The sequence below is a fragment of the Nothoprocta perdicaria genome, unplaced genomic scaffold, assembly GCF_003342845.1.
Source record: "Nothoprocta perdicaria isolate Ctin4 unplaced genomic scaffold, notPer1 scaffold_73, whole genome shotgun sequence".
Classification (NCBI taxonomy): Eukaryota; Metazoa; Chordata; class Aves; order Tinamiformes; family Tinamidae; genus Nothoprocta; species Nothoprocta perdicaria.
In genome coordinates this window covers 2,361,426-2,372,969 of record NW_020456010.1, presented here as the reverse complement: position 1 = coordinate 2,372,969, position 11,544 = coordinate 2,361,426, and the positions used below count along the sequence as shown (strand labels likewise).

General features: G+C 50.8%; 1 protein-coding gene across 2 annotated transcripts in view; it reads right to left on the bottom strand.

The window, feature by feature from the left end:
* TJAP1 (tight junction associated protein 1) overlaps window positions 1–11,463 on the bottom strand; it is a 33,365-nt gene extending 21,902 nt beyond the window's left edge. For both annotated transcript variants that reach the window (XM_026051219.1, XM_026051220.1), the window contains exon 1: window positions 11,295–11,463. The gene's annotated coding sequence lies outside the window, so the exon portion shown is untranslated. The remainder of the gene's footprint in view (window positions 1–11,294) is intronic.
* Window positions 11,464–11,544: the final 81 nt, after the last annotated feature.

Here is an 11,544-nt window from a genome sequence, read left to right as displayed (position 1 = left end):
CCTTCCCCAGGGCTGGCAGGGCCAGCACACTGAGGAACTGCTTCCTCAGTAGCTGCTTCCTCTCTACCACGCATTAAATTCACCGATGGGGAAGCAAAGGCTCAGCTGCTCCTCAGCCAAATTCCATCCATTTCACTCCAACTCCTTCCTGTCAACCAGAAAGCGGCAGCAGGAGCAAATCTTTAATGCTAAGCAAGATCTCACAGCAGCCTGTGTCTCATGACGAAGCTGAAACGCCTCTGTGACAAATGCCCAAAGATTATATACACTTAAAAGTTCAATGAATAACTTTCCACGTAATCCAGTTTGAAGCACTCATATTTTTGTTGCACTTCGCATGGCCACAGGGCATGTTTTTCAGTCTGGCACTGCACCACAGAGGAAGGAGAAGGCAGATCCAGGCAACACACACTTTGCTCTGCAATACCTGAAGCTTTTGAAARTTGAGGATAGTCACTGGCAACTAATTTGAAACAAAACGTACAGCTCGCATGAAGTCAGGGGAGAAGAGAACCAAACTTCCAATCTTTTCACAATCTAAAGAGCTGTTGACAACAAGGAACATTCCCCTAACCACCTACAGCTGAGATCCTGCTTCAGGAAGGGGCACAGCCTTGCCCRGAAAGAGTGGCAAGGTCTGGCAGGGCAGTTCAGCAGCAGCAGAGCCAGAGACTGCAGCAATGACCAGGAGGCAACAACTCTGCTATAAAGTGAAAACCAAGGAGAGCAGCTCGACGACCAGCTTCGGCATGGAAACAACTGGCTGGCCACAGAATTTGAGGCTGCTGGGAACTGCCAGAAGGAAAACTGCAAGTGCCAAAGACCAAATAAGCTGTTTAGTGAGCAGAGATGGGCTTCCGCTGGACACGAGGGATGCTTGGCTGTTTCTTCCACAAGCCTTGCCCAGAGCCTCCCTATAGTCACCACGGCACTGCCGAAAGGGATGATCTTCCCCTGCGCCAAGGAAATTAAAGGGAGCAGGGATGGTGTGCACGACAGCACAGCAAAACAAGTGTCTGTTCCACCCAGACACCAAGGCCAGGATCCCAAATAAAGCATCTGCTCCTGACACCCAACTCAGCAGAACGTCCTCACGCAGCTGCCAGGGCTGGGCTGCCGGCTCCGGGGGTGCCAGCCCGGAGAGGGCGGCTGTTCCGGGGCAAGCAGGGGCAGCTCCGCAGCAGGGGCTCTGCAGGCACCTCTGCCCCGTGGGCCGGGGGAACGGCTCCCACACGGGTTCGCTCCTGGGCCCGCTCCACGTGCCGCTGCATGGCTGTGCAACACGGTTTGCCCGGGAACGGCCGGTGGCTCCGGCCACGGCTGCTTGCGCACGCGGCGCAGGGGGGGCGAGCCAACCTTAACTGGCCTCCCGGCTGTAAATTAAGCCCCACAACACACCCGAGCAAACAGCCAGTTCCTTTGGAGGCGCAGGCACGAGTTATTTTGCTGCAGCTATAAAGGAAACATTGCTGCTAGGACATGCCCCTGGAGTGACTGTGCCGCTCGGCTCTCCCGCTGCATTCCTGGGGTTGTTTAGCATGGACTCAGCTCCAGCCTTTCCAGAGGCAAGCAGCAGTCTGAACCCTGAGTGCCACGGGGAGCGCTGCCAGACTCCACCTCCCGCGTGCCTGCAGGCCACCAGGTGTGGCCAGGAATGGCACAAGCTCCGCACCAAACACACCTTTGATGTGGAGCTGAAAGCACGCAGCCCCGGGGCACGAACAGCACGCCGCCCGCGCCGCCGCTGCCTCCCAGCGCAGGAATGCGCCACGGCCGCCGAGGCAAACACAGCCTGGCCGGGAAGCAAACACGCTGCATTCCTCAGCAGCAGGCAGGAAAACAAGCGGGCGCCCAACAYGGGCCCTCGTGCCCCACACGGCCCCCCGCGCCCCACACGGCTCTCCAGGCGACATCTGCGGGGCCAGGGGAAGGTGGCAGGGCAGGGGGCTACCAGGCTGCGGGAGCAGAGCAGCCATGAGAGCTGGGGAGCAAGCACATTCCCGAGCCACGCGCACGAGCCTGGGAAGGGAGTTTCCCTGAGGCTTCCTACGAGGCAAGGGGCAAGGACAACAGTGAGCCTTGCTGGGCTGGGAGCACTGGGCCCAACCGGGGGCTCCTTCAGGCACCCAGGCTGCCTGGAAGGATCCATAGCTCTTCTCTCCCTCAGGAAAGTGCTCCACCTCAAGTCAATCAGCCTCTCCGAGATACAATCACTCCCTCCTTAGCCCAACTCCCTCTGCAGACGCTGTCCCTGCTGCCCACAGCACCGTACCTGGCTCTCAGTGTACGTGATTCTCCCCCCACCAGCACCCACACTCACTCACATGACCTGAGAAGAGCCTCAGTGTATAGAAACCCATGGCATTCCTCTTCTCACAGGCCTCCACTGCAGCAGATTTACAAGCAGACCCTCTGCGCTAGCCAGGAAAACACTGCACCACTTCCACATGGCACTGCTTCAAACTCCAAAGCTTTCCAAAGCAGCCACTTTCCCCAAACAGGAAGCTACTCCAAATGAGGGAGAGATGAGGATGCATCAGAGCTGAGGAGGCGCACGTTAGCCATGTGCTCAAGCCAACGTAAGGAAAGGCTATATTCCAAAGGCCTCTTTTGGGAATCCGCACTTACGTTGTGTGAAACTTAGCAGCCAGCGTCCCCTCAGTGTGGGGCAGGGAAGCTCTTGCTCCGGAGGGCCCTGGGCAGGGATACAATGCGCCTGGACCCATGGGAATAGCCCACGCTCTGCAGAGCGCTCTGCCCCTCAGAGGGTCCCAACTCCAGCACAGAGCTGTCAGGAAGGAGCAGGGTTTCCTAAGGCACGAGCAAGGGAAACTCAAYGGGCCCAGCTGCTGCGGCAGAAGGGATGTTCCCTCCGCTCTCCACGAGGCAGAGGGCTGTGCTCACACACACACACACACACAAAGCCCGAAGCAGCCTCAGCCCATTCCAGCAGCCCCAGCGAGGGGCTGAAACGGGGCCGTCCCTGGGGAGCCTGGAGGGGCAGAGGTTGGCAGAGCCACGAGCCCCACGGACACAGCGAGCACSAGCATGGGGACGTGCGCCAGCCCGCGACCCACGGGGGCATCTGGAGGCCCCCACGGAAGGGCAGGGTCTGGTGCCAGGTGTAAGAGCAGAACCCGTGAGCTCCTCCTTTCCCATTCCCACTAAAATTCAGGGCCTTCAGCTCCCTAGTTCCTTCCAAGCCTATAGGGGAAGCTGCTCCACCAGCTCCAGTGCCCGGATGGAGGAGCATGGAAGACCACATTTACCAATAGGTTCACATCCAAAGATATAAATAGAAGCCTGGCAGCACTTACAAAAGCACCCAAACAGATTAGGTGCCTCAATCACCATAAGCAGGAGAAAGGGCTTCTCTGGTTCCAACCACTCCGTAACTCCCCAACCACCACAAGGAAACCCTAATTCGGAGAGGATGGGAGCCCCTGCTGCTCCAAGGCTGCCGAGGGCCATCCTTGCGTGACCCACTCCCACAGTGGCTGCCCCCAATCCYCACAAGCCTCAACAGGGCAGCTTGCGATGGCTGCGGCTCCGGCCGCACTCGGAGCTGCTTCCCGGAATAGGAGCCGCCTCCTCTGCCTCTCCCCTCCCCTCCTCCACTACACCTTTATTTTCCACACACTTAATACTGTTTCAAGGTACAATCCTCATCCTGCCACCGGTGGGCGGGTGAGTGGGGGAAAGGGGCCCTTCATAATTGCAGTGTTGCAATCTGCCAGCCCGGCCAGGCAGCCTGTTCCCGCCTGCACCGTATTAAATACCTTATAACTGATTACACCCCCATGGGGCATGATTAGCAGCCTGCAGAGAACAAAGTCTACTTTCATAAGAATAAGAACAGACACGTACTGCTAACCTACTACACAGCTGGGCAGGCGAGGAAGCAGAGGGAGAGGAGAAGCATGTGCGGGGGGAAGAGTTACCTGCACTGCTCCCCCGTTCCCTCCTTCCCTTCCCTGTTCCAGCGGCTCCCAGCTGCGATCTGCACCACTGTTAGTCCCTGTGGATCTAGCCCAGGAGAGTCCATAGCGTGAGCTCCTAAGGGAGCTGCTGCCGTGGCAGGTCGGCAAAGCCTGGCCTGGAGGGCTAAGGCCTCCAGGGCAGCACGCGGAGCTTTGCTCCTGTCCTCCTCCACAGCAGCTCACAGGAAAAGGGAAAGCTGAATTCCCACTGGAGCATCACGAACAGCAAGGGGAAGGAAGGATCAAATCCTAATCACATTCCCACTCTCCCCCGTCTCACACTAAGTCTATCTAACTCTAAAGTCTATCTAAGAAAGAGTCAAGCATCTACCTTAGTCTCTATGCTAGCAGCTCMGACAATCCAGTGTTTTTTTCTCTCTTGAGGGGACAGAGGAAACAGTAAACAGGAGGACAGCCCTCTCCCTCCGGGACAGAGGAGCAGCATTCCCAAACACACACACTCGGTACGCGCTCAGGAGCACGGAACCAGCCTGATGGAAGCGCAGCCAACCCGGCGTGAAACGACCCACGGCTCATTACAAGGTGCCTTCCAAATCTCTAATGCCCACACAAACAGCCACAAACATATTTGGTTCTATCCGGCCTCCATCTCAACACAGTACAAGGTAAAAAAAAAGAAAAAGAAGTGAGCTTTCAACAAAAGAAGAACAAACGGAGGCTCAGACAAGCCGAGGACCAGCCCTTCCAGCTGCTCTCCCCAAACCAACTATAGACAGCAGCAAAATGGGAAGCTCCACGAAAATTTTTCTGCTCCACAGCAGGGCACCTGCAGAGCWGCTTCAGCAGGCCAGACCTTTTCTCCCTGCGAGCCAGGGCAGCAGGAGCTCTGCTGCTCGCAGAGCCCCCTCGCTTGGCCCGTGGCTGCTGGCGGTGCGGGCGGGAGGCCCCTCTGCTCAGCTGGGGATGGGGGGCCTGGCTGAAACATTCCACCCAGATTCTTAGCCAACCCACCCAAGAAAGGATCTGCTGCTGGAGACACCAACCCCGCCAAAAATGATCTGCTTCTATCTGCGTTACTCGGCAGCTGGATGAAGCATCCAGCACAAATGAGGTATCTGAACCTTCCAGTCTCATTTGTACAGCGAATTCTGTGYATTTGTTTTATTGCAGAAGGACCTGAAGGCGCCCGCTGAACCTGAAGATGACACTTCCCAAGAATGATTAAACAACTCCGGGATTTCAGCTATCCCAGACAGCACAAAACCAGTTTGACCTTGGGAGCTGAAGTTGCAATGCCATAACAAACCCAAGCAGCAACGTGAAGTCTTTTCCTCAAAGCTGTGAAGCCCCAGGTGGCCTTGCATGCAGCCTGACTCTGCAACCACAGCCTAGTCCACGGGAAGCCACAGAGCACAAGGCAACACAAAAAGCCGAAACCTTCTACAAGCCTCGAGCCTCAACCTASCCCTTCCCCGGCAGTCACCCCCTCCCCAGAGCAAAGTGCTTTCCACTGCAGAGAGGCACCCCCGCTGTCCTGTTACCAGCAGTGGCCACCAGGGCAAGGAAGGGACCCGAATTTAGCCCCGCACGGGCCTTCTGCAAACTGCTAATCCCCAAGACACAGCTGCTTTGCAAAAGCACGAGCATGAGCAAACCCCAAACGATTTACGGCGCGTGGCAGGAAGGCTCCTGGCTCCCTGCGTAGGCGGGGTTTTCGGACAAGATCCTGCTTGGACTAATGTTTATATTGCAAGTTGTCAGTCGGGCAGTAAATCATCGCCGGAGCTGCATAGTACTAGAGCTCTCTTTACCCACCCAGCTGTAGCCTCCGCTCTGCTGAGCTCCCCTGCAGCCCTTTCGAAGATGCCTGCAAACCTGTTACAAAAAAATACACCAACAAATCAAGGAAAAATGGATAAGCTTCTGAGCAGACTGCAAAAATTCTGCAGATGAGCAAGTGCGGTTTGCTTCCAAGAATGAACCCCACCTGGCATGAGAAGCTTCCCAAAAATTGACACTCCTTACTAACCCCAGAAGGAACTGCAGTGAGTGCCCAACTCAGACACCCCCCACCAGCAAAGCCTGTTGCTAGCAAAACACATAGGGCTGAGAAAAGCCTTCTGAGCACAGTTTGATTTCCCAACACTTACACAGCCAGGGCATGAACAACACTTGGAAATGTCTATTTTCAAATTAAAAGAAAAAAAAAGTATTTTGCAAGCTTTGCTTCATGAGAAGCTGCTTTCTGCTCAGAAAAAGAAGAAACATCTAGTGAACCTGAAGAAGATCCTTCTTAAGGAGGATGTCTTTTAAACAAATCTAAACAAGTACCCTGCTGAATTTTCTGCTGAATTCTATAATCTTCTTTTCCTCTGTTAGGGCTGTGCATAAATTGAAAAATGAATTCCACCTCACACAGGTAAAAGTGAAGGGGGAAGAGTTCTTAAAAAGGAAAAAATATATATATTTTATATATATATATATATATATATAAAACCACAAGAACATCCAGGAAGAGAAGAAAATGCGATCACTTTTTACTCATTTGAGATAACTAGATTTCAAGTCACCTGCCTAGAATATTTTTAACCTTCCCACCAGGCAACAACAGAGCCCTCACTAAGGAACAGCAACGTTCCAGAATGAAACTGGGTTTAGGAGACAACAAAGCAAGGCATCTTTGGGAACTGCACAAAACATGGGCAGCAACACATACCAAGCTCTGAGCACAGTCACTCCAAGTAGCATATGCTAAAACAATGGTCAAAAAAAATTACTGCCACAATGGTTATCTAATTATCTTGGGGAAATATCTTATATTCATTTGAAACAAATACTATAAAACTTGCCTGAGGCTTTTTACAAGCCTTAGTGTAATCCCTCAACAGCTAAGAGAAACTACCTCATCCAGCCCTCTGCACTGCCGAGCCACCCATGCATAAGTGTTACAGTAATGCAGCTGGACAGCTGAGACTGTAAACACAAGAGCAAGACAATTCAGTTAGGATTCCTAAAACACTGCCAAAGCCAACTTGACTGCAAGCATAAAATACAAACGTGGAACTTAGACAAGACAGAGCAGTCACTATGGGACTCGGTTGTTCATTTGCCATCCCTTAAAAATTAGAAATTTAAAACTGYTCTCTCTTGCTGCTAGCAGGAAGTCAGATGCCCTGTGCAAAAGTCCCCAAAAACACAGCCTAACCCCCTGCAGGAAATTAGACATTCCAATCCTCACCCATTCCACATTTTATCTGTATTCCCTCAGCACCACAAACAATTTCTGTGAAAGTCAGTAGCCCTTCACCCATTTACAGTAGTTACCACAAACGGGGTAAGTGCCGCCCTACAGCACTCGTGTAGCTGTAGTAGCAAGGGCAGCCACACAGACCCCAAGGTCTGCATGACCTGCTCCAAGCTCTGAAAATCCTCCCCCTCTGCTCTGGACTTCAGGATTTCCCTCGCACAAAGACAGACGTGACAAGCAAATATCCTCTGGAACATACCTCCATTCCACTGCCACTTACCTTTACCATGAAATCCAATTACCAATTTAATAGCTATGTGATCAAGTGGCACTAAAGATGCTCTTGATCCTCAAAACAGTTGGGACAAGAGTGCAGGACAGAGAATGCGTCTTCTCAAATACAGGGAAGATTAGGTTTGTGCCAGAACCTACTGGATCTCACTAGAGGAGCCTTAGAGAGTCTGCTCCTTCAGCTGCTTTCTGACTGAAGTCCACTCCAAGACTGCAATGTGTAGAGGCCAAACTCCACATGCTCTTTGCCCTCTCAGAAGCAGGCGCGTGAAGCATAAAATTCCTTATCTGACCACAGGGAAAAAAAGACAATTTTTGTGCCTTGGCATTCATGAATAGGACACAATTCTCACCTATGGGCTATGCTATCCTTCCAAGGACTCCTCTTTCCACASCTTAAAATTCTCAGCTACTGAGGCTACTCAGATCAGTTTGTTGTTGTTTTCTTAAATGTAGCTATCACAAAAGGGGAGAATGGCAGGTAATATAACAGAGCAAATAAGTGCAATTCAATACTTTCTCTCTGACACGGGCCAACGGATTAGAAGAAGGAGCAAGAAGCCCCAGTGGACAATYATGGAATGAGCTGCTCTTTTTCCTAACCTTTACGTGTTAGAGATGGGGTTATGCCTGAAAAATACGCCTTCTAAACCAAGTACTTKAGCTGAAGCAAGTCTGAACATTTCCATTCATAAGTGCTTGATCTTTTCTGAATTCTGCTCAGCTTAGCCTCAGTGCTATTATGTGGTAGTGAATTTCCACAGATTAGACATCATGTGAAAAGACTTCAAAATCATTATTCAGTTTGATGCCTATCAGTTTTACTGAACTGCATTCACCTCAACTGCAGAACGCATTCCAGCTCCTTCCCCTCTCTGCGGCAGTCTTCCTCAGGCTTGGCACTCAGCATTGCTGAAGAAAGCAGGGGAAAACTGAGCCCACCCAAGCGATGCTCACCCTGCATTCCAGCCATCGCAGCGCTCTCCTCACACTCCTCCGTGGCAGCTTCCCTTCCAAGCACAGCTCCCAGGAGGACAGCCCAGAGAGGGTGGCTCCTGGCATTCCGAACACGAGACAGCCCATGAGTTGCTGCTCCTGGGCACCAATATCTGCACATACTAGCAGTAAGAGTGTACATTAGCCTGCTGGCAAGAGAGGACCATTCCTGAGCGTAGAGCAAGCAAGGGGGCAAAAAAGTGAGAAGATGAATCTAAGACAGAGCCAGGCAAGGCCTTATGAGTCATGGAAACAAGCACACTTTTTTCCCTGGGAAGGGACAAAAGGCMGGGGTCTCAGAGTGCTCCCTTCCTGTAAACAAGGCAGGGCCCAACTTGCACTCCTCAACAATTTCACCATGCTCCAGAATATAAGGGACAGAGAACCACACAAAATCGCCTTCATTTTAAAGTTACAGCTTAGCATATTCCTTCCACTTCTTCTCTACCAAGCTTTACTACAGTATTTATCCCTACAGTTTCCAGGGGCTTTGAACCACTTAGGAATCTTGCCCAAATCCTCACTAACATGTGTGTTCATCATATTTTGCAACCAAAGAATGAAGACCAAGAAACAGTAACAATCTGAACATGTTCACACAATAAACCTGTGGCGGAAATTACATATCTAACATTCCAGATCAAAATTCTGACCATGGGGGTCACCCTTCCCCTCTAATCAGCTCAATTCATAAAAATAACATTCTTCTTATAGCAGTTACAGATGCAGGCAATATGGAACAAGACAGAAGCCCTTAGGTAGAGGAACTGCCATGGAAACAGAATGGACAATTTTATCCCTAAAGCRTTAGCCCAGTTTGCTGACATTACACACATAGCTCCTTTGCAGTCCTGTACAAAAGGGAGAGAAGCAGTGCATTTATTCAGTTATTACTGACAAAAAATACACGTTCTTAGCAAGACCTAGTTAAAAACTTTCACCAACACACATTCTGTCCAAGGTGTCATACATGAAGGAAAATATTTTTCCAAGCAAAGCTTTCAAGCAAGGAGATGAACATCTTTAACTCCAGGACTTAAATTTACCTCCAAAAAACAACCAAGTCAAATGAGTTGGAAAGGTATCAAATAGGACATTCATTCCAGAGTGGAGGAAACCTGCTCTCAAACCTCACCCCACCCAGACTCYTTTAAGTCTCCCTCATGTAGCACTTCCTCCAGCAACACGACAGGCTGAGGGGAAGGGACCTCACTGTATTATTCTGGGCCCTCTGCACTGTAAGGGCCAGGCTTTCACTCCCAAGGACACAGGATGGTTAACACATTACAATCTAACTTCCAGAAATATTCCTTGGGGAGAGGTGGTGGCACGTGGAACATGCCAGTTTTCAGTGCATCCCCCATAAAGCACAGCAGGCATTTGGCAAGTCAGGGAGCTCACTTTTGGATACTAAGGCAGTATTTCCTTGGGAAATAAAGGTTGTCAGCCTCCCAAACTCAGAAGCATAAAGTCCACTTCAAACAAATATTGAGACATATAGTCTCCATTTATGGAGTTCTAATAACTTTTCCAAAAGTTTACCTATCTTTGCCTTTTTAAGAGCATTTTATAGGCCACACCAAAAATGCCACAAACTCTTTCTCCAGCATGGCTTGGCACACTCCACAACAGCACATTCACCAAAAACACACCCAGTGACCTATCCAGCTTTGCGTATCCTGCTCGGGGACAGAAAGGGGCAGATAAGCAAGGAACTGCACATCTTTCCTAAACTACCTCCCCAAAACATTAAGCCCCATGGTTGCACTAAAAGCGGATGGAGAAGATAAGAATTCAAGGTCTGAGAGCTTCAAAACAAGTGACTTATCAGCGGCCAAAAACTACAAGCAAAGGATTGGAAAAGAATGCAAGGTCATCTTTGATTCAAGAGACAACAGGCCTTCACACGTAACAACCCCTCCTGACCTACGTACCTCGTTAATATTAAAGATGAACAGAGCCACGGGCTGCACTTTGCTACTTTGCTCACCCTTCTGAAACGTATTCCCGCAATTCCTGGGAAGGACTTAAAAGCCGGACACCGCTGACACTACAGCTAGGATATGCCAGTTTAAATGCTGAGCTGACATCCAGAGGCTGAACTACAGTGCCTGCACCGCAGCACTGGGATGCACTGGGATACACAGGCTTCTGCACAGGCTTCTGCAGCTGCAGAGTGACAAGCAAAGAGAAGACAACGGAGCGGCACTAAAAGTGACTTGACAAATAAGTGAAAGGGCCAAACAAATTTCAAAGAACCAGCTCTTAAGTGTCAAATAATTGCCCCTCTAGCCTGGATCTCAACACTGAATGCAGGGGAACACATAAAGAGCGGTGGTGCACCCAAAACATCCTTCAGGGCATCAATTAAATCATGGCTGGAAAAAAAAAAACAACACAGTGGAAGAAATAACCTAACAGAACAGAGGATCACTGGAATTACCTGACTTGCAACAACCACAAGAGTCAGATCTTCAGCRGGGACTTCACTGTGACTCTGGCTGTGCAGACCGCCTAAATTRCCCAGTGAACACAGCTAGTGCAGCACTGAAAGAACAGAGTTTAGGTGGGTTTTTTGGATAAAGGCAGTGCATAAAGGCAGGGCATGAAGAGCACTAGCTCAGCTCTTTAGCTCAGCTTTTTTTCCCAGTGACTCTTACTGAGGTTTTTAAGAGTTGCTTCTACTTCTTTTGCGTCTCTGAGTTCTCAGCAACATCCCAGAGCCGGATGCTGTGCCACGTATGTGCTTGACATACTCTCAAAATCTCAAGCATCGGGACAAAAGCAGCTCAGCACCAGCTCCTTCCTGGCTTTCTTACCTGCCGCCTGTTGCTTCAACAAGGATTCATTGCTTCCTCTTACGCAGTCCCTCTCCCCCTCAGCTCTGCCTGTGATTCTGTAAAACACAGATGCACACCTCTGAAAAGCCTGCTCCAGCACGCAGCGCTCTACACTTGACGGACGGTTCCTCTCGGTGGGCAGCACCCACAGGGTACCTCTCGGAGCTGCCAGCTGTGCACCCCACTCGGGCACCTCCCGGCCTACCCAGGGCAGCCTTCTGCTCGCGGA